The sequence below is a fragment of the Adelges cooleyi genome, unplaced genomic scaffold, assembly GCF_023614345.1.
Source record: "Adelges cooleyi isolate 19-005CV unplaced genomic scaffold, UGA_ACOO_1.1 ACOO_flye_CR_arks_rails_tigmint_CR_PRNA_252, whole genome shotgun sequence".
In the NCBI taxonomy this organism is placed as follows: Eukaryota; Metazoa; Arthropoda; class Insecta; order Hemiptera; family Adelgidae; genus Adelges; species Adelges cooleyi.
Window position 1 is genome coordinate 125,002 of NW_026095918.1, and position 21,974 is coordinate 146,975.

At 28.0% G+C, this 21,974-nt stretch overlaps 2 long non-coding RNA genes across 12 annotated transcripts; one reads left to right on the forward strand and one right to left on the reverse strand.

Annotated features, from left to right (window-relative positions):
- Nucleotides 1-373: 373 nt before the first annotated feature.
- On the reverse strand, nucleotides 374-12,373 carry LOC126837573 (uncharacterized). Of its 9 annotated transcripts, none has more exons than XR_007685574.1 (10): nucleotides 12,206-12,373; nucleotides 3,528-3,612; nucleotides 3,385-3,468; nucleotides 3,241-3,309; nucleotides 3,070-3,176; nucleotides 2,124-2,208; nucleotides 1,985-2,065; nucleotides 1,646-1,832; nucleotides 499-661; nucleotides 374-408 (listed from the first exon to the last, which is right to left on the reverse strand). It is a non-coding gene; the product is annotated as an uncharacterized LOC126837573 (long non-coding RNA). The 9 variants fall into 9 exon arrangements; XR_007685572.1 differs by having other exon boundaries at nucleotides 2,001-2,065; nucleotides 3,070-3,180; XR_007685571.1 differs by having other exon boundaries at nucleotides 1,989-2,065; nucleotides 3,070-3,180.
- LOC126837572 (uncharacterized) lies at nucleotides 10,125-21,083 on the forward strand. 3 transcript variants are annotated; one of them, XR_007685564.1, is made up of 4 exons: nucleotides 10,125-10,263; nucleotides 17,881-17,982; nucleotides 18,062-18,176; nucleotides 20,520-21,083. It is a non-coding gene; the product is annotated as an uncharacterized LOC126837572 (long non-coding RNA). The 3 variants fall into 3 exon arrangements; XR_007685565.1 differs by lacking the exon at nucleotides 20,520-21,083 and adding an exon at nucleotides 18,292-20,371; XR_007685563.1 differs by lacking the exon at nucleotides 20,520-21,083 and having other exon boundaries at nucleotides 18,062-20,372.
- The last annotated feature ends 891 nt before the right edge of the window (nucleotides 21,084-21,974 follow it).

The following is a 21,974-nucleotide window of genomic DNA, read 5'->3' on the forward strand; positions in this document are numbered from 1 at the left end:
AAATAATTATATGGTTAAGCAACAAATATCAGTATACACATATATTTTTTATAATTATACAAGTATGATAATTTTTAAGTCAAACGTTAATTTTTAAGTAACGCATTTTAATTAAACATATTAAGTATGATAAACATAAGTAATCCAAAAAAACTTATTATTTAAAAACATTTTACATGTTCATGAATAATGAAAAACGATTAATTATATTTTTCTAATAAAAAAATGTACTTATACAATACACCTATATTAATAAATACATTATCTTACCTATTGTTGATTCAGTAAATGATGATTGAAGATTCAATTTTTTCATAAAAAATGTTATTTTTTTCTTTGAATTCAGATACCAATATATTAAAACACAAAGCTACACATTTATAAGTTTCTCAGAACAAAGACATAATACTGTAAGAATAAAAGTTTCAATTAAAATATCATCAAGCATAATTCAAATTACTCTATTTATTTTAAATAACATATTATTATTATAAGTACCTTTAATTTTGATATTTGATGTGCATACATTTTATAAGTAAGGTTATAGGTTTTATAGACTTGTCACTTGAGCAAAACTCCATCTTGGTATTCACATTGATTATGGATATTTAATATCAATGTTATTATTTAAAACACAATAAATGTTGACAAGTTCATAGATCTAGTAAGTTATGATACTATATTATTATAATAACGGGTGATTAGTTAACTAAGGACCACTCAATATCTTAGAAGATATTAGACTTTTTTAATTATTTTTTTTTTGTACTATTATAGTTATTAGGTGGGACAAATTTAATGTATTTTTCAAAATTTTAACACCATCCCTTATGCGTTTAAAACCATATCAACTTTAGATTTTTAAATGGTAACCCCCAATTTTTTTTTGATGATCGTGTTTATTTTTTTTAAATTTAATTTTAGGCATACAAATTAGCTAAATCGATTGAGTAGTTAACGAGCTACACAGTTTTAAAATTAAAGGGAGTGTAAAAAATAAATTAAATATCTTGGAGACGCTAACATATTAATGTGACTGCTCTCTGTTATTATTTATTGACAATTAACTTTGACAATAGCTATTGTAGCGTTTAAAAATCATAACCGTACCAAACACTATTTACTTTAGGTAAATAATTCACCGATAGTAAATAATAATGATAACCGCTATATCGACTGACAAATATACTACTCACTACACACTTTTACATTTATTTTGTAAAATAGTAGGTATGTTATTATATAGATTCTAAAACGTTTAGTTTTTCATTCACCCGATAATTCAATAAGCCCAATTTCGAGGATATGAGGTCCAGGGGTGTGTTTATTTACTTGGAAACTTTAACTATCTTATTTCACTTTTTTCATTCTCAAAACATTCATTGTTCCAATTCAGCCATAATATTCCAAATTTCGTTTTTTTTCGAGTCAATTTTATAGTTTTGTTTTTTAGATTAGGTTGGTGGGACTCTATCAAACATCAAACAATTTTTTTTTATTATAACTGTAGACGGCTAAGTAATCGTACAATTTTAATTATTTTTCGAGAAAATTGATGTCTTCCGAAAATACATACAACCTATCACCATAAACACATATACCTAATGTCTATATTGTAATTTATATTGATATTTAATAATATTACCATCTAAAATTCGCATCGAAGAATTTTTTGAGTGGTATTCCCAATTCCAAGCATCTTTTCTTAGGGATAGGTAGCTTTCCCAGTTTTTTAATTGTTATAAGCTGCATGGAAAGCGCTCCATAAATCGGTTGATTTAACAAAGACGGCCACTAGCTCTTTGCAAGGCGTCCACTTTTAATCCAGTGTCCTACAAACAACAAACCAAATTAAAATATTGCATTGTGGAGTGCATATTTACATGTACCATAGATTAAATATACTATATGTATATTTATTATATGCATGTACACACCAAAAGTAAAACGATTATATTATAGATAGTATTATTTAATAACAGACCAACATAAGTGTGTACTTAAATAACTTCTATGAGCCCAGAAACGTTGAGTATCCAATTTATTTCGCATTATAATGTATAACCTTTAATCATTTTCTAAGTTAGTTAGTTATTAATATAATTTATAACATTAAACCATACTTTATAATGATTTTTTTGTCTGTAACCACTGTAACTTATTTTTATGTTATTCTTTAATTGTTTAGTGTTGATAGTGCGGTATAATCTAAAAAGAGACGGAATATTAGTGACAAGAACTAAAATTTAGATTACTTAAAAGCACGTTAAATGTATTCTAATATTATTGATAAACAAACATTCATAAACTTTGGATATGCTTTTTGCATATCACGTCACGAATAAAACTTTTGTCTGTAGAGGGCTTTAAATTAAAAAAATGTATTTTTAACTAGTAACTTTTTCTATGAAATATTTGTTGTAAAAGTTTTTCTAGGGTATTTTTAGAGCGTAACAGTTACAATATATTGTCTTGTAAAAAGATACTTCTAAAAAGTATTTTAACCCATTGGTACATTCTAAATAAAAGATGAATAAAAACGTATTTAAAATAAGACAGAGTTTCCTGAGGTACACTTAGGTAGTTTTTTAAGGTTTAAATGTTAACTTTTAGATATTGTACACAGTTTATTTTAAAAACCGATCAATTTTTATGATATGGTTTTTAGGTAACATTTTTTTCTGGAACCCTATTTACCTACCGCAGAAAACAGTAAAAGGGATTTTCATTCCCTTAAATTAGTAACTCTCCTAGAATAGATTTTAAATAAACCGAAGAGACCATGAAAAATACAATTTAATTAAATAGACTTTTCTTTTGGAACCAAGGCGCAACAAACAATTTTGAGTAAATTAATTTTGGAGTAGTTACTCTCCTCCTTTTTTACTCTGCCTTTTCTAATTTTTTTTTTTAATATATTTAGGAGAATATATTCAAAAGTATTGGAATGTATGAACAAATATTTTATTACAAGTATATAAACAAATTATAATTTCCACTTAATCCACATCTTGTTAGGTTGATATATTATAACCTTAATCATAAAGAATATTGAATTCTTTGAAATACTTGTAATTTCTTAATTATTCCAGATTATGAATTGACAGCAAATACTCCATTTGATAACTACAATAGTTGAAATGAGCAGCTATAAGATTGGTTGCTATAAATAAATACTTCCTGGGGGAAGAAAAAAAAAGTTAAAATTTTACAATAACCAATTATTATGTATATACTCACCAAACACGACTATTCTAATTAAAAAAAGATGACTTGTAGCCACTCAGCGCATGTCACAAAAATTGGTCGCTGTAAATTATGTTCGTTAAAAAAATACAAAAATTAATAATTATTTTAATCATCATTATTTATGGCTATACTTACCACGAACGATTATTAAATTAAAAACAGAAGATATGTTGCCAGTCAGTGAAAATTGTAAGAATCGGTTGCCATTATTCAAGTTTCCTAAGGTAAGGTAAAACAATTATTATTTTAAAATTATCAGTAATTTCGTTTATACTAACTATAACCACAACTGTCTTAATCCAATAATGAGAAATGTTGTATTTCAGCAGGACCCCCAGGAATTGACGGCTGTAAATGAGGTTCCTGCAAAAACAAAAAAATAATAACGTATTATTTACAGTTATAAGGTTTTTGTCATTAAACTTGTTAAAATATGATAAATTCGAACTTTTACATTATAATTTGTAAATATCATCTTTGGACGTTTAATAGCTTCGCGTATAAACAAAATATCTATCGCTGTTTTAACTAAACGTTTTAGTAATAACTTAAAATAAAAATCTATTCAAAAAATTAGTACAGTGTAAATCTGCATATTCTAAACCAATCACAGTCCAAAAAAAGCATTGTTTGAACCAAAACTGACTGTCGTCAAATTGTCTTTAAATTTTATTCATTCTTCTGAACCGAATGGTATATAAATATAATGGTGGTTTCACCACACTTCACTAACCTCTTATAACATGATGGATAAGAATTAAAATAACCAAATATTTAAAAGTTCAGACCAAATCTGTTGTAAGCCCTGACAATGATAGCATTGCTACTAAAATACGCGTAAACAATAAAGTTAATTATTTTTTGTAGTTTAGGGTTTTTGAAATACTTAACTTTTTTTTTTAACTATAATAACCATAGTTGCTTAGCTGTTTGTTAAATAATAACATAATATTTATTATTTTCTAAGTCACATTGATGATGTGAATACAAATAAAATGTGTATCGATTTTTTAACTAAGTGCTTAGCTTATATAATATTATCATTTTTAATTAAGTCAAAACCGGGTTTGATAAACATTCCAAGAGTTTTACGGAAACAAAATACATTGTTTTTTAAAATAAAGTCCAAAAGATTTGTTAAACAATATAATACTATGTGCGTTAAACAAAGTGAGAAATAGAACACTAGGACTTCATCTATTATTATAGTATGAGATTAACTTTGACAATTGTAGGGTATACCCTATTATGATCATTAGAGTAAAGTCTTATACACCGCTGAAGAACAAATGTTGATTCTGAAAAGGATTTATTTTTAAATAATAATTTTCAGAAGATATATATCAGAAAGGTCAAATCCTTATGGGTAATAAAATTGTTATTTGAAGTATACAAAAAAATAGGATAGTTTCAAAATATAACAGATAATTTATCTGCCACATTAATTAATTTTAACAATTTTTGTTAACATGAAAATGTGTTAGCCGGTGTCAACCACAAATATCACATTTTAGTTTCGATGCAGAGCTGAGAGACTATTTTGAATTAAATTCCACATTAAATTACATTATTTTATAAGATATTAAACGTTTTTAGGAAAATGTATCAATGCGGAATACTTTGCACACACCATCTATTAATTAAACTAATTACGTATAAACTCATAACATTTTAACCCCCCTGAATGTAAAAACTTATAGTATACTCAACGTAGAATTGACCACACCATTTTTTTTAAAGATTTATCGTAATATACCGGATAAAGAGTATATAATTATCTTATATACTCAATGCCAAATAGAAATCAAGTGGTATTTCATCGTTCAATTCAATTTAATAAAATCGGTTGGTAGGCTGTAAAAAAAAAGTAGGCATAATGCGATTTAGCTTCGTCCGCAATCAAATTTAGAAATTGCTAAAAGTTTGCCTAAGTGTACACACCTTTACACCTTTCTAAAAAAAATCGCTATCCGGGAAGGGTCGCCGCGTCAGTCTGTCGCCAGAGACGGGGAATAAGAGAAGGGTGGCCTTTTTTTATCAGACGGTTTCTCTCGCCCGGCAAACAGTGTACACTGACGCTAACCATCTTAGCGACTAGTCCTCTTAAAAACCAAAATGGGTATATTATAAAATGAATTTAACACTTTCGACTTCAATTAAGGTTCATAAATACACTCGACGGAGTAAGAATGAAAATTCAATTTGCATAATATTGAAAAATTAACAACCTTTCATAAAGTATAATTTCTTTATCGTTGGATAACAACATTTGTCAAAGTAAAAGCTTATACGGCATGAGGTTATTATAGAAAAAGGCATTATGTTATGCAAAATGTGTAATTTTGCATAACATAAACATATTTTGTGGTAAAGGTTGTTTTGTTTTTTTTATTTAATGGGGTAAAAAATTGAAAGATAATTGCCGTAGAACACTATCAGGAAATAACTTGGCGAAATAAATTACATTGTACGGAGTTCGTAATGAATAATAAAATAGAAAGTCGTTATTATCAATCCCCTTGAAAATTTTACAAAGGGTCATAACTTATAAATAAAGACGGATAACGGATTCTCGCGTGTCAAGCAGAGGTACCCCGCCATAGTTTATAAACGGGCGGATAATAACTATGAAGAGGAAATACCGCATAAAATTGGTCGCTTTTCTTTTGTATAGGCTTAGTAATATAAAGAGAAACATAGACTTAGTATAATATACGTAACACTTAACTGTATATGTTTAAACCATTGCCTACAGTATTCACATTTCACTACACAGTTGTTTAAAAAAAAAAAAATTATCAAACATGGATTTTAAGAATTATTGCATGTAGATAATTTTTACTAGTTAATACTGGTTCGTACTTTATAGTACTTATAATAAAATTAGATTTATCTATAAAAAAAAAAAGTATTGTTATCTATGATTAGGATGGTGGAGAGGTCATATGTCTATATAGGAATTATTATAATTAAAAGTTATAAGATAACTTTCAAATGAACGCTTCGATGCGAATCTAAGGATAGGTAGTTTGTACAAACCAGAACAGTCCAAACTCCAAACCAAGTATAAACCAGCATAGTAAGAAAGTATAGCACGTAAGTGAGTAGTAGTAGTAATTAGTATTAGTAGTAGTGAGTAAGTAAGGTAAGTCCAGTATTTACAGACAAAAATACAAAATATTGTTAAAAGCATTGTACCTAATGACAATTATTTACTTAAAAATACATTTTAGTAAAATGGTGGATACGAATTTTAGGTCGAACAATTTTTTTTTCTACATTTTAAAGGGAAAGGGATACACTTCTTAAATTTATCAAACAGCTACGACTTCTAATCTTTAGAGTTGCTATACGAAAAAATCGGATAAGTGGCTTAGAAGACCGGTAGACACAAAAAAAATAAATAAATAAAAACACATCATTGTAAATACAACTTTTCAGCTCCGCATCAAAGAAAAAAAAATCTTCAAGAGCAGTTAAGTTTAATTATTTATAAATAAAGATAAAATATTTAAATCAAGTATACTTAACTCAATTTCTAAATCAACATTACAGAAAAAAATGTTAAACATAGTTTCTTGTATAAAAATCTACTTAACAAATTGGGGCGATACTTCTAGAACTATACTTTAAGGAGTAATGTTATACTAAATCAAACCACAGTAAATACTAACAAATAAAACAACAGTGTTTTAAATACAAATTAGTAGCGTAATTCGTGTTTTAAACTTTACTAAATTAGTTATTTATTAAAATATTTAATTGCATATTTGAGTTTTGTAACTATTCATATACAAGGTGGTCCACAATGATTAGACAAATGAAATAACTTTTGTTCTGGTGAATATTTTTGAGATTTTCACCCATTCTTTTTTAAAAATTATTTTGAATAAAATGAATTCAATTTGAAAAAAAATTGAAAATGTAATAAAACAATTTAAAAAAGTAAAACAGGTAAGCGCAATGAAACCCGTGGTGCTTATATCGCAAATGAGTATAAATTATTTTTAAAAAAAAAATCTTAAAAATATTCACTAGAACAAAAGTTTTTTCATTTGTCAAATAATTGTGGGCCACCCTGTATAAATCATTATGCAATTATTATATTACCAGAACTGCAAGGCCATAAATGGAAGTCAAACCAGTAGGGTGCGTTTCTCCGCAATAAATCAATAACGCTGGGCAACAGGTGGGATGCATTGCTGCTATGCATTACCCTCCGAAAGTTACCCACATCCCTCTCCTCCTACTGCAACTCCAAAACGTCACGCAGCTTAAGGCCCCTGGATACCGACCGTTTTTTTCAGCCAAAACACATAATTTTTTGTCCAACGCACAGGGTGAACCATTGATCCGATAAGCAATCAAAAAACAGATATGAATTTACTAATTCACTTGTCATGAAGTTTACTTGAGATCGGTCAGAGCACTTTTTTCAATTTTTAGTTTTAACCCTTTCCAAATTTGATTTTAAAATTTAAATTTTATAAAATGTTCAAACGTGTTTTATGCGTAGTAGGAATAAGATATCAAAAAAGTACGCTGACCGATCTCAAGTAAACTTCATGACAAATTCAAATCTGTTTTCAGATTACTTATCGGATTACTGGTTCAGCCTGTGCGATGGACAAAAAATGTACTATTATATTAACTAAAATGGCTTTTACTCATAGACAAAATTATTTAAATTAAAAATAATACCATGAAGCTCATATAAATTAACCGGTAAATTAATCAACATGGTCGAAATTTAATAAAAACATAAAAATATTAAGTAATACGCTCATAAAACGTTGTGAATTTGTATTAAACAAATACGTTTGTAATTTAATAATAAATTAAGTTAGATTTGGTGTGATACATTATATTAATCAACATTAAATATATAATTGTTTTTTTTTTCCAATGATTATTTCTTATGGCGTAAAACTAGGTTTTGATTTTAGTAAAGCAAAAAATAAATTTGATGCAACAAAAGATTTAAAAAAAAAAAAAAAATAATTAATTTCCTTATTAAAACGTAGAACTTATTATAGTCTTCTACTTTGTATAAAAATAACCTATCTATAGTCTTCCATAAATATTATTGTAACCTTTAATTTTTAACTTCGATGCAAAGCGAGAAGGTATTGGTTTTACTCTGATGTGGGCTTTTTTTTCGCTGTATACACTGTAACTTTTTTAATACTTGACCAATTCCTTCGAATAGCAACTCTATAAATCACAAATTTTATCTAGTTTGTACTTTGGGGGGGGGGGGGGGGGGGGTAAAAGTTGAAAAAGTTTAATTCTTTACAGACGAAATTTGAAAAAACAAAAAAAAAAACGTACGAGTTTTTAAGTTAGAACTTTTACTGGCTATGATTTCGAGAAAAAGAGTCGGATCGAGTTGAGATGTATAAGAAATAATTATTTGGTATGCCCGCATACGTCAGTTGTATCAAATTTAAACTATACCCATTTCCCACCTCCCTAGGGGGGTACAAGTTTTTTGTTTTTCGGGGTTTTTAGCCGTAATTTTAAGACCTTTGGGTTGAAAATTTGCCAGTAGTTAGAACTCATATGTATCCATAACTATATAAAACGGAAAAAAAATTCGGCACTACAGTTTTTTTTTAATAGCCTGAAAACTGTGTTTTCGCAGATTGCGTATATTTTAACAAACAGACCTAAAATCTTAAAAAAAAATGTATCAAATAATTAAAACAATTTTATGTTGACCTATGTAGAATGATACTACTAAGTTTTGTACTCAAGTACCACTTTTGACTTTTATTTTACACAAATTCAATTTTTTTTTCAGGTATTATGACATTTGTAAAGTGATAATCGATAAAAGTTTAATACAAAAATATTAGAGTTTTTTTTTGCAAAAATCAAAACTAAAATAATATTGTTTATTGATAATCGGTTTTTTATTTTGTAATTTTTAAGTGAACATTTATTTGAAAACGTTTATAGCGATTAGCCTGGTCGCGTTATCAACTGTTCATCGTCTCATGTACACGGTACAGGTGGGAACGAAAAACCCCTTATCGGACCGAGCCGGCCATGGTGTATGAGAGAGAGGTCGGGGGTGATGACATTTGTACGTAGTCGGTATTCGGTAATTCGACAATCAGTTATTGATTTAACATTGATCTGGAGTGTCAATCCGCTGTCGTTCCGAGTATTATTATTTTTATTGACATATAGTAAAATAACAAGACAAACAAGTATATGTGTTATTTGGTCAACTATGTTTTTGCAAAAAAAACAGTAGATGCACTCAATTTAATACTTTCTAACTTTGCTGGTTTATACTGCGCTTGGTTTGGACTGTACTGGCTTGAAAATCTAACTACCGATTTGCATCAAAGGAGTTTTTCGGAAGTGATTTTATCACTTTCAAAATTAAAAATTCCTGTAAACCTGTGACCTCCCCGTCCCCACTATGCCCCGACCCCACTGCACTGGTTTTTTAAATATGTTTTTATTATATTAAAACATTTAATGATAACAAATAGAATTTTCAGATTAAAAGCATTAAAAAAATTGTTGCAAATATAAGTACGTTACGAAAAAAATATATTTTTTTATTTTTTTTTTTTATCAATTTATACTCAATTGCGCTACAAGCAACACGTTTTTTATTGCACTTAACTATTTTACTTTTTTAAATAATGTTTTTATTTTTTTTTTTAGTTCAAGATAGCCATTTTACTAAGATTAGTTTGATGAAAATGTTGACTGGTCGATAACTAGATTTTGATAATTACTTTTTAAGCTACTAAACGTTAAAGGGTACGATGGGAGGTAGAGTGCGGTAGAGTAATGCGCGCAGATAAAAATAGCTCTACGCGCTTACTCTACCCCAGAGGCGGTACATATATTCAATTTTTCCGATAAAGGCGTTGTAGTCAATGTTGGAACTTTAACAAGAGTGGATAAAATTTTCTGCCATCAGTTAGCTATCCGATATCACCCGATGGTTATACCAGACAGAAAAGAATACGACATCAGTCACGACTTCAAGTAAGACTTTTATTTTAAATACCTTAAAATTAAATGGAACAAAAACCGGCAAATTTTCTATTTTTTATTTTTGTTTTTAAAATGTCATTAAAGCATTTAAGTTTTTACTTATTAATAACTTTTCATCAAAAATCAGCATTTTAGCTCGAACAGAGAAAATAGTAAGCTACATGAAACAAAATTTAAATCCGTTTAAAAAATTAAAGTTGTATAACTAGAAAAACTTAATATTTTTTCTTTTTAAAACTAGATGGTATATTTAAAATGGCTACAAAATAGATTTTTGTCATTTGTTGCATATATTTTGCTATTTAATAAACAAAGTTTTCGCTCCTCTTTACTATAGTATATACCGGGTTATTCTTTCCCTATACTAGAGTTTACTCTTAAAATATTTGCAAATTTGTGATGTTTCTTTTTGAGAATTTTTTTATTTATGTTTTAGTACAACAGTAGACAACATTTATGTTTAATAATTTTAAATTGTACCCATTATGACGCGTCGATTACATCTTATTTGCCAGCGTTAAAACATACCTACACATATTGCGTTCCATCGCTGCTTGTCGATTTAAAACCAAAATACCTATAACGAAAATGAGGGGATAACAAGATTTTGGAAACAATGTCATAGCTTTTTTTTATAAACCTAATATTTAAAGATTTAAATCACCTTTTTTTTACTTTTTCAAAATAATTTTAACTTTTTTCCTATTATTTTTTTTTAATTCGATAACATATTGTCTGCAAAATGTTGTTATCTTTTGATTTTATAATAAGAGTTTTTACACTAATTGTAATATGCACCGGGTAAAATGCATTCTAGATGAAAAAAATCATTTAAATCACGATTGAGTATGATGTAATTGTCCTAAAAAAATAATTAACTACCAAAAAATTTAAATAATTATATATTATAATAAAAATCGTGAATTAGCAACCAAATTATTTTCGATTCTTCCAACTTCAACAACTCGTCAGTAAAATTTCAAATCAATATTTTAAATTCTAATTTTAATTTTCAGAGAACTTAAGTAGTATTGTAACAACCTAAAAAAAAAATTACATCTTCCATTTTTATTTTTTTATTTTTGGCCACCGTTTTTTGATTTTAGACCACTGTGCAGTGTTTCTACGCACTAGCCGTGGTTCAAATCTCGGTATATATTATCGGTATATTATAAATAAAAAAGGAATTTGTTTTTACTATGTTAAATAAATATTCTAGAAGTATATTTGGGAATTTGAGGTAAATTTGAAAAACTGGGTCCAGGAGACCCAGAGTAGCAGCGGTGTAACACTTGTATAGAGTAGTAACGCAGGGTAAACGTGAGTCCAGTCACAAAAATAGAAAAAATATTTAAAAAACCATTTGAAAAATTACATTATTATACATTTTAAACAAACACAATCATTTTTATAAAATTAAATCTGTTGATTGTGACTGCATAGTTTTTTTTTTTAAATATTTTTGTTTATTCTGATTATGTCGCTATCTTTATCTTTTATACGTGGTATTATTAAAAGATAATATTATTATACCTTATATCATAAAACTTTTATTTTAAAAAAGGGGTAGAAATGTTTTCCTTTGTTTCTAAGTTTTAGGACTGAAGGTCTGAATATTAGACTGAAGATAGATCTAGAGCATGTACGGTTTTTTTAAAAAAAAATCTGTAGTCAAAGTTTTTTTATATTAAGGAAAACCCAAAAACAGAGAAGATCATAAACTTTGACCGTTGTAAATTTCTAGGTCACTAATGTTTATGAATCAACAGTTAACAAATATTTGAAAATATTTTCATTATATTATTATTACGATATAAGTAACCATGGAAACAAATTATTATAGACAGACGTTGTCTCATCACCGTAATTGGTCCAGAAAAAACTATACAACACTAGCACATAAAAAATATAAAACGATGTGAGATTTACTTACCGTTTACTTTTAACAGGACCGCTGATAACTGATGGTTCAAAGTTTGCTCGTTGTCGACCAAATTATAAAGTAGACATAATTTCGAAATTTACGCGGCTAACAGACTGCCTAACCGGAGTGTGCGTGCGGCTCGGTTAACATTTAATAACAGACTGTCGGGTACTGCCCTGGGAGACTGCAGCTAGTAAGGGAAGGGTCGTGGTGGTGTTAAATTTCAAAAAAGGGTTCACCCGTTCTGATTCTCGTTTTCGTGTCGTCCACATCCCTTTGGTAGTCTACGCGTGGTGTTTACACAAAACATTAAACAAAAAACACTCAAAGGGCTAATATTTAACGCAACCTCAGACGATAGGACTGGATCAAAAGACTGTCAACGTTTGAAAATAATATCAACTCAACATAATTTATAACACATTCTATTACAACTAATTACACATATTTGAATTTTTTTCTACTACCGGGTACAGCTAATAAATTAGTTTCCTATAACTGTTTTAACATTTCGGAGGCTTAGTTTTTAAATTTAATATGGAAGGTGACAATTCACGAACGCCCGTTCATTAATATGCAGTACATAGTATTACCGGTATAACATGTTGTTAAATCGTGATTTAATTAATTTCATGAAGGATATTGATATTTAATCATACATAACATAATTTAATATCGTCAAACGACCCTGGTGATAACGCTTGCATGCGATAAACAGTATCGCCGGAATTACACAAAATGGATCACCACCATCATATAGAACCTTATAGACTTCCCATGAAAAAAATACTTTTGTGTTTCACGCAAGAAGCAAGAAATAAACAAATTAGTGTTTTTTTTTGTAAAAGTCTTTTATTTAGTTGCAGTTTATGTTACATATTATATTAAATTTGTGTTACTGATCTTAATTTGACAGTACTATATACAACTTACCATAACACATATACAGAGTGTATCCATTTGATGTAAGGCAATAATTGTCTCAGAAAATATGAATGTTTTAATAATAATGTTTTTCCTATGTTTGTATGTTAGGTTAGGTTAGTTATCTTCATCCATTATACGTAATGCGTGTATGGATCACATGTTTTTAATTCCATTAATATGTAGACAAACAATGTTAGCGTTTGAATTTTATAATTTTCGTCAATCTGTTAATTTGCTATATGCTTTGCAAATATATTACATTTCCTCTTACAATTATCATATGTTTTCGGTTTGCTAAATTCATATTTATGTTCGCATTGTTTTGTATGTGAGAACCCAATAACTAGACATAATGAAACGTTTTGTAATAATGATAGACAAGTGGACCTTATCTACATATTCAAGCACAGTGACGGTGACAAGTGTTATCGACGGGGGTCAATATTTTTATTTAATGGAAAACTATTGTACTACTGTTGTAGAAACCAAACGAATATTGAAATATTGATCTTAAATTCAAATCTTTGTAATGTCATAGCAAACGAACAGATTGATGAAAATTCAAAATTCAAACCTACATATTTTTGGAACTAAAAACACATGTTCTCATTTGAAAAAAATGAAGTCCATACTTCTTTTATTATAAGCGATAAATGCAAAACTTTTTTTCGTATTGAAAAATATAGTAAAATACTTACCTCAAAGTTTAGGGGAAAAACATTTTCCTAGAAAATGAGTCTTACGTCGTTCTGTATTACATATTGTGGTAGGCGATTTTATTTCGTTTAAACTTTTTCATACTTCAATCAATATAGCGTAATTGCTTATTTCCCCTACTGTGCTAACATTTTACTACGATGACAGTTTATTTCAATTTCAATTGTCAACAATGGAAAAGCTATTACTGAATATCAGTGGAAATGACATATTTTCTTCTTATAAAAGTATTTCATTTTCGTATTACCTACTGTATGACTATTAGCTCTACACGGTGACTTAAAATTGTTGATACAACTTGGTTTTATCCCTATCGACCACAGCTATACTGTCAATGTATATAAATGTACTTTGAGAAGTGATTTCCGCTTGTGCACTCCAGGCGGTTTCTATATTCGGCGTTTGACAGCCATCTACGCGAATAAGAATTTTCTTTCAGTGTGAACCCGGAATGGCTATTTCAGGAGAGACCGAACTCGGATGTTAGAATACTAATATACCGTTTTTGTGGGAACTTCCTTTTTTGTACTATTATTAGGGCCTATAAGTTAAGACCGCTACGTGTTTAAAATATGTAATTGTATATATATATATATAGATATATTCATAACAAATAAATAACTACAAGGTTACAAGGTTACTACTCCCTTTTGAAAATTATAAAAACAATTTTAAATGTTCCAAATTTAACTTTAAACTGCTGTAAGTTCTTGGAAAGTTGTCAGGTTAAGTATATTAACTAAAAAGTTACAATTTTACTACTTTTATATAAGCAAACCAACTATGACCGAGCTGTACTCCAAAATATTGTTCGATTTTTTTTTTATGCCGAATGTGTTTTACAATTTAATAAAAAAACATTTCAATGAACTTCCAGTAGTACAGCTCAATAAATACCTTAGATAAAAAAATACAAACAGTTAAAGCCAGTTAAGAACGTTTACTCTGCGCTACGGAAGTTGTTTTAAATTTATAATTCACCATTAAATCACGTTTTTTCAACTTTTATTGAATTTTTCAAACGATATTTCTAATAGCATTTAGTATTTAGTAAACTATAGTTAGCTTTTATATGCTTATTTTGGTTTCCTCTACATGCAATTTAAAAAAAATCGTAAGTGCTTTTGGATGAATTTTTTACGATTTCACCTTTTCTTAATTTTTTTAATTAAACTTTTTTATAGTATTTATTAAAGTTATGATACAAAAAAAGATCAATATTACCTAAGGTATTCGTGGTTTCAATAATAACTAAATATATTTCTCTTAAACATTGTTTAAAGTCTAACTCTGCACCTTCTATTAATTATTAGAGCTGTTCATCAGTAGTTCTGTTTGTACAACTCTCTTAAATCGCAATATCCAAATCAAATGCATTAGATTGGTAATTAGTTTTCACTGTTAATATTATATTATAGCAAAGCTTACATCTTTCTTTTATGTGCTAAATATTTTATATAGTTGGTTAATTTGTTATGGTTTTTCGTTTTGCATACCACATGGAATCGACAGTGATGTAACACAAATTCATAGTAAATATTCTAATTTTAAACAAAGCTGTTTTGGATTTTTAAAATGAAATTTAATAATAAAAGTTATTGTATTTGTATTTATTTTTAATTAGGTATGAAATATTTATGGTCTATAATACAAAAAAAAAATTGTATAGAAAATAAAAAATTGGTATATATTTTTATAAAAGTATGAAACACTCGTCACTCGCACTGTTTTATTTTTTATAAATATATTATTTTTTATTTGATCTGACAATTTGTCGTTATTTATCCCCTTTAATACTTTTTTCCCCGTAACAAGCTTGAATCTCATTACCAATTCCGCCCTAATGTTTACATGGTAAATGCATTTTTTTACTGCTCTTTGATTATTAGGCAAAGGCGTATAATTGAACTTATACTAATTCAATATTTGATACACCCTTATACAATTAAGACGCGACTGCAATCGACCGTAATGTGTATGCCTCGTTTGTGATACCCAATAAAAGCGTATAATGCTTTAATTGTATAAACGCCGTAGACCTCTAACACCTGAATAAACTTTTTAAAAAATGTCTACAGACAAACAGTCAACAGAGCAATAATTGAACGACTGACGAATCTGAAAATGCATTAAAAGATGTACAAATAATAGGATTTCGGATTCGGAGTTAAAAGGACGTTTTACAGCCTAATTATTAAAAAGTTTGATGTACTCGTAGGTAATTTTTTGTCCAGACTAAATTTATTTGTACAATCAGTTATTTTATCAGACCATCAACAACGTTCGTTAATAACTACATTAATTGTACCAAAATATATCCACGCAGATTGCGTTTTACTGTTTTTTTTTCTAAAAATCAAATGTGATAGTATCTCTTTAATATCATTTGTTTTCGGTTACATATTAGATATTTTCCCACAACGCCGACAATAGAACGATTAAACGCATTCTGCGTAGTTAAGTTTTTACGCTATAAAATTGAATGCATAATATTATCTAATGTAATCTTGTATAAACAACCAATATTAAATCATTTATATGTTGAACATAATTAAGAAAAATTTGCAAATATCAATTGAAAATCGTTATTATTAGCTATAAGTTAATTATCTATGAAGGCTTAAAATATAGTTTATTATAATACAATTAAAGTATATATTTATTTATTATGTATAAAGGTAAATACTATCTTGTGCAAATTCAATGAATAAAATTAAGCGCATGTACATATAGGTTTATACTTATTTTTAACTTTATTTTTAGATACATTAAAAAACGTTTTGACAGTTTATTAGCGGAGATTAGGGGAGGGAGCCTTGGGATTCTAAAATATTTGAAGCTTAAAATTAGTGCTACATTTATTTATTTTTCAACAAATTTCTCACTAAGAAATAAATGTAGGTATTTTGAAAAGCACTATTTTTAAGTTTGTAGTTTTCCAAAAAAGTATCATAGTTCGATTAAGACACTTCCAGCTTTCTGAACACGTTAATTAAATATAACGTAGTTCAATATATTACTATTATTTTATTATTCATAGTATTATTCGTATAGTGTATATTGTACACGTATTCAATAAAATATCATTACACAAACAGTTTTAACTTAATCATATTTGACTAAAAATGTATAGATGAGGAGAATTTCCACAAAAACTAATTACCACCTCTCAGATAAGGGCGTCCGCAGGGGGGGGGGGCAAGTAGGGGCAGTTTAAATTAAAAAATTACATTTTTTTTTACTGAAAGCCTGATATAATAATAATAACAAGTACCAAACAAAATATAATAATAATCATAGATAAAGAATAACGTCGTACAGATATAATATACGTCCGTCTACCTGCGTTAATTCGTTTATAGTATACAGGATGATATTCCAATGGAATGAAACGCATATATATTTTAAATTAACGTTAAACGTTGTGTGTTAGTGTTAATAAAAACAGCACATCGCTGTCCGTCTACCTGCGTTAATTCGTTTATAGTATACGGGGTGACCCACAAAGATTTGACAAATGAAATAACTTTTGTTCTAGTGAATATTTTTGAGATTTTTTATTTTTAATAATTTATACTCATTTGCGCTATAAGCACCGTGGTTTTTATTGCACTTACCTGTTTTACTTTTTTTAATAGTTTTTTAAAAAATTTTATTACATATTTTTATTTTTTTTCAAGATAGCCATTTTGTTCAAAATAATTTTGAAAAAAGAATTGGTAAAAAAAATTTGTATTTTTATTCATCCGTTCAAAAGTTATATTCATTTGAAAGTGAGAATGACTGATGACGGGAGGTGGATAATAAAAGATAAGAATTTTGAGTAATATTACAGCAGGTATAATTTAGACTACAGCTGAATTATCAAAACAAATTAACAAATCATTATTAAATCATATTAACAAATTTTGACATTGGCCCTTCTTGCACCAAGCCACAGAGTTGTTAAACATAAAATTAATTTTAATTATTATATTTATTATTATTATTTAGTTATTTATAATGTTTTCCTAATGAATATTATTTTGTTTAACCTACAGAATTGGGGCATACTGTATTGCATTTTTTTATTTCACTACGATTATCCCGGTTAATTTGTCACCTGGATGCAATAGTTCAGAAGAGTGGAAAACGCTATAAAAGTAATTTTCAATTATAATTATTTTTACAAATCAACGCATACAAATATTATTAATCATAAATATTATGTTTTTTATTTAGGTATTATTAAGATCAATGAAATTACAGCAGATGAACTAAACTAGATATCAATTGAAAACTAGAAGTTACAAAATTAAACAACTTGGCAATATCAAATATGGTTTACGAAAACGATGTACGTAACAAGTATTTACAACAAATCTTTACAAAATTATTCGTTAGACATAAAGACACTTTTCTTTGGAAAATATATAACTATTTTTGCTAAACTTAACGGTTATAAATTTCAGAATAATGAACATTTTATTTATAAGAAGCATCATTTTTTTTGTAAAAAAAAAACTTAATTTTTTTTTAAATCGAAACACCTATTTTTTATTTGATTAATACGTAGAAAATAATAATCGTGTTTAGTCGCCAGTTTTACTCTAAGAATCGATGTCTTACTCAATTTTGACAAAACTGGAGATTACACGTTCAGAATGGAAACATCTCATTAATAAGGAACGGGGCTTTTAAAAATCACAGCAAAGTACGAAAAACGAAGAAAACGGTCAACGCAACGGATTTACGTCGGTCACGGAAACGGCGTTTCGGAATTTTAATCACTTTAGCCCACTGATTTATTAGAAAAGAAACGATTGTAATGATATTATATTATTCAAATGTACAATTCTTGATTCGTTATGTTCCATAGTCCCAATGCTCAAATGACTCCTATTATGAACATTAATTTTGATATATAAATGTTTTTTTTAAAAATTTTAGACGTACTCGTGTGTAGTATGACTTACCAGGTTAGCAGACAGTGAAAATTAATTTTGCAAATCTATGGCCACTCGAATATTGTTATCAGAATTAGGATTATACCGTCGTTTTTCTTATATACCAGCCGGTATGTTTTGACCAGAAACCGGGTGTGTATACAGATTGAATGAAAAAATCAATTGAAACCGAACTCTAGAAAATATAATTATTATAGTTGTAATAACAATAAGATAAGTCAATGTTAGTGTAAATGTAAATTTTCCAGTCTAACTAGTTACATTAGTGTTTGAGATATTCTTCTAGCCCTTTAACATAAACAATTTTTTTTCGACGATTCGTAGTAAATTACAATTACAAGTATAAATTTAAGCTCTACCCACAACTGTTTGTAAAATTTTAAAAATGATACACTATTTTGTACTTCATATTTAAATGAATTCAACTTATAACTATTACATACGCTTTTTTAAATAGTAACAGAGACCTTTTTTCTATTTTTTATTTTATACTTAATAAATATTTAATTAATCGTTATTCATGGTGAAAAATTTAAACCACTCAGCCTTTTTCCCACTCATAAGCGCCACACAAGAAAACAATTAAATTCACACAGGGACTCTTGGGAAATCTCGTTGTTCTGATGGCTTCTAACAATAAATGTTGAACGGTTTATGGTAACAGATAATAAAATACTTGATTAGACTTACCTTGGCAATTAATAGACTAATTCCATTGGTTTCAACTGGTACCATATTTGGGTGACCAAATTGACCATTTAAGGTGACCGTAATATATGGTAGCCAACATAAAGCATAGACAATTAAAAATGTGTAATTATTCCGTCTTATATTTCGGAAAAATTACACATTTTTCTAGAGTTCCGTTTCAATTGATTTTTTTATTCAATCTGTATACACACCCGGTTTCTGGTCAAAACATACCGGCTGGTATATAAGAAAAACGACGGTATAATCCTAACTCTGATAACAATATTCGAGTGGCCATAGATTTGCAAAATTAATTTTCACTGTCTGCTAACCTGGTAAGTCATACTACACACGAGTACGTCTAAAATTTTTAAAAAAAACATTTATATATCAAAATTAATGTTCATAATAGGAGTCATTTGAGCATTGGGACTATGGAACATAACGAATCAAGAATTGTACATTTGAATAATATAATATCATTACAATCGTTTCTTTTCTAATAAATCAGTCGGCTAAAGTGATTAAAATTCCGAAACGTCGTTTCCGTGACCGACGTAAATCCGTTGCGTTGACCGTTTTCTTCGTTTTTCGTACTTTGCTGTGATTTTTAAAAGCCCCGTTCCTTATTAATGAGATGTTTCCATTCTGAACGTGTAATCTCCAGTTTTGACAAAATTGAGTAAGACATCGATTCTTAGAGTAAAACTGGCGACAAATCGATTGAGATAATTGGTTTTTGCCTAAACGTACTATTTCGTAGCTTAAAACATTACTTTTTTTTCAAAACGTTATAATATAATAATAAAATGCTTCGCTCTAAAAGAGCAAAAGCAATAATTATATGTTTATTCCATTCCAGTTTATATAAATTAACTCAAAGTATGTATTTTTATTTACCTATTTGTTTTTATATTTTTTAGTTTTAACTGTAAATATATTTAATATAAAGCTATTAATTACACAAAGCATATTATAATATAAAGTGCAAGTTAGCCATCAGCAAGATATTAAAATGTACATTTTTTTGTATCATATTACAGATTATGAGTTATGATTTTATAATATAATTTTCTCTATCGCGGAAAATCCTGAGTCCAATTATTATAGGTAGCTTTATAATTTAATTTAACTGTAAATATTTAATTTAATTTAATTTTAAACATGTTTAACCCCAAAGCACATGCATCCTTAACTTAAGAATACATTGTATATGGTTATGGTTTTTGGCAACTTTTTTCCATGGCCATTAGGATAAATTAATTGCATTTTTTGTATTATAATATGAAACTAATAAAACTATTTTTTCTTAAAAAAAAACTTGTTAAATGCACCATCACATTATTTGTGCCACACTAATAATAAAACGTAGAAATAAGCCAACTTTGAAATGTAATTTTTTTTTTTTTAATATATACCATACAACACCTATTTACTAACAAGTAATTACCTAATAATTGTTCGGCTCTTTTTTTATATTTTTTGTGTGTGTCACTCCGCCTATTTTATATCCGAATTAACACGGACCCAGGTAACAAGTGTAAAACCTTTATATACATACTGCTTTTTATTCATTTTAATATTTTAATCGATAACTTAGTTCTTACTCGTCGTTAAATTTGTATAATAAATAGCATTGTACGTTGCAATTTGAGAGTTTAGTTACTTGATTTTAAGGTACGACAACCCTTTTGATTTTCAGGTGATTATAAAAATACATAAATAGTCTCTAGGAATTATAGGGTTGATACAGAGTAACTTCCTACCACGTCTGGATTCCTTAATTAAGCCTTAAAAGGCGGACAGTCGTGTGTGATTCATTCACTGCACTGCACCGTAACAGTACACCACTGCACCGTAACAGTACACTACTGATATTTGATATTTTAGCTGACTGATTTCTAGATATTCTTTATGTTTTAAATCATTGCTTACTAAATCCGTAAAGTAAACAACGCCAAACACTTAATTCTGAACCGTCTAACCTTTAGATACTTCTTTTAAACATAAAAACAAATATACTCTACTTTTATTCAAGTAGCAGCGCCGGACATTCTTTTTTTAGTCGGTAGATCGTTTGTGATCTGAACTTATTGACACTAATCAGTTCTTAACTGCTTTTCTAATAAATAGTAAAAAGTAAAAAATAATTGTATTACAAGAACAATTTACCAATCAATTGTAGCACATTTAATTTAAAATGTCAATTACTTTGAAAACAACCGAAAACTAACTACAATTTTAAATAATGTTAAACATCTTTAATTTTTGACATAAGAGAAAAGCGTGGGCCCTATTTAACAAAGTTCCTCATAAATTTATCAGATAATATTTTATATTGTACGTTTTTTTGTAATTTAAATTTGGTTTAATATTAGTGTGTGACACATACATTTCATAATACTTAACTCAATGAATTTGGACTTTGTAAATTAACAAAAACCATAAAATACTACATTTTAGTTTTTATTTAAAAATGATTAGTTGTATGGTTCAGG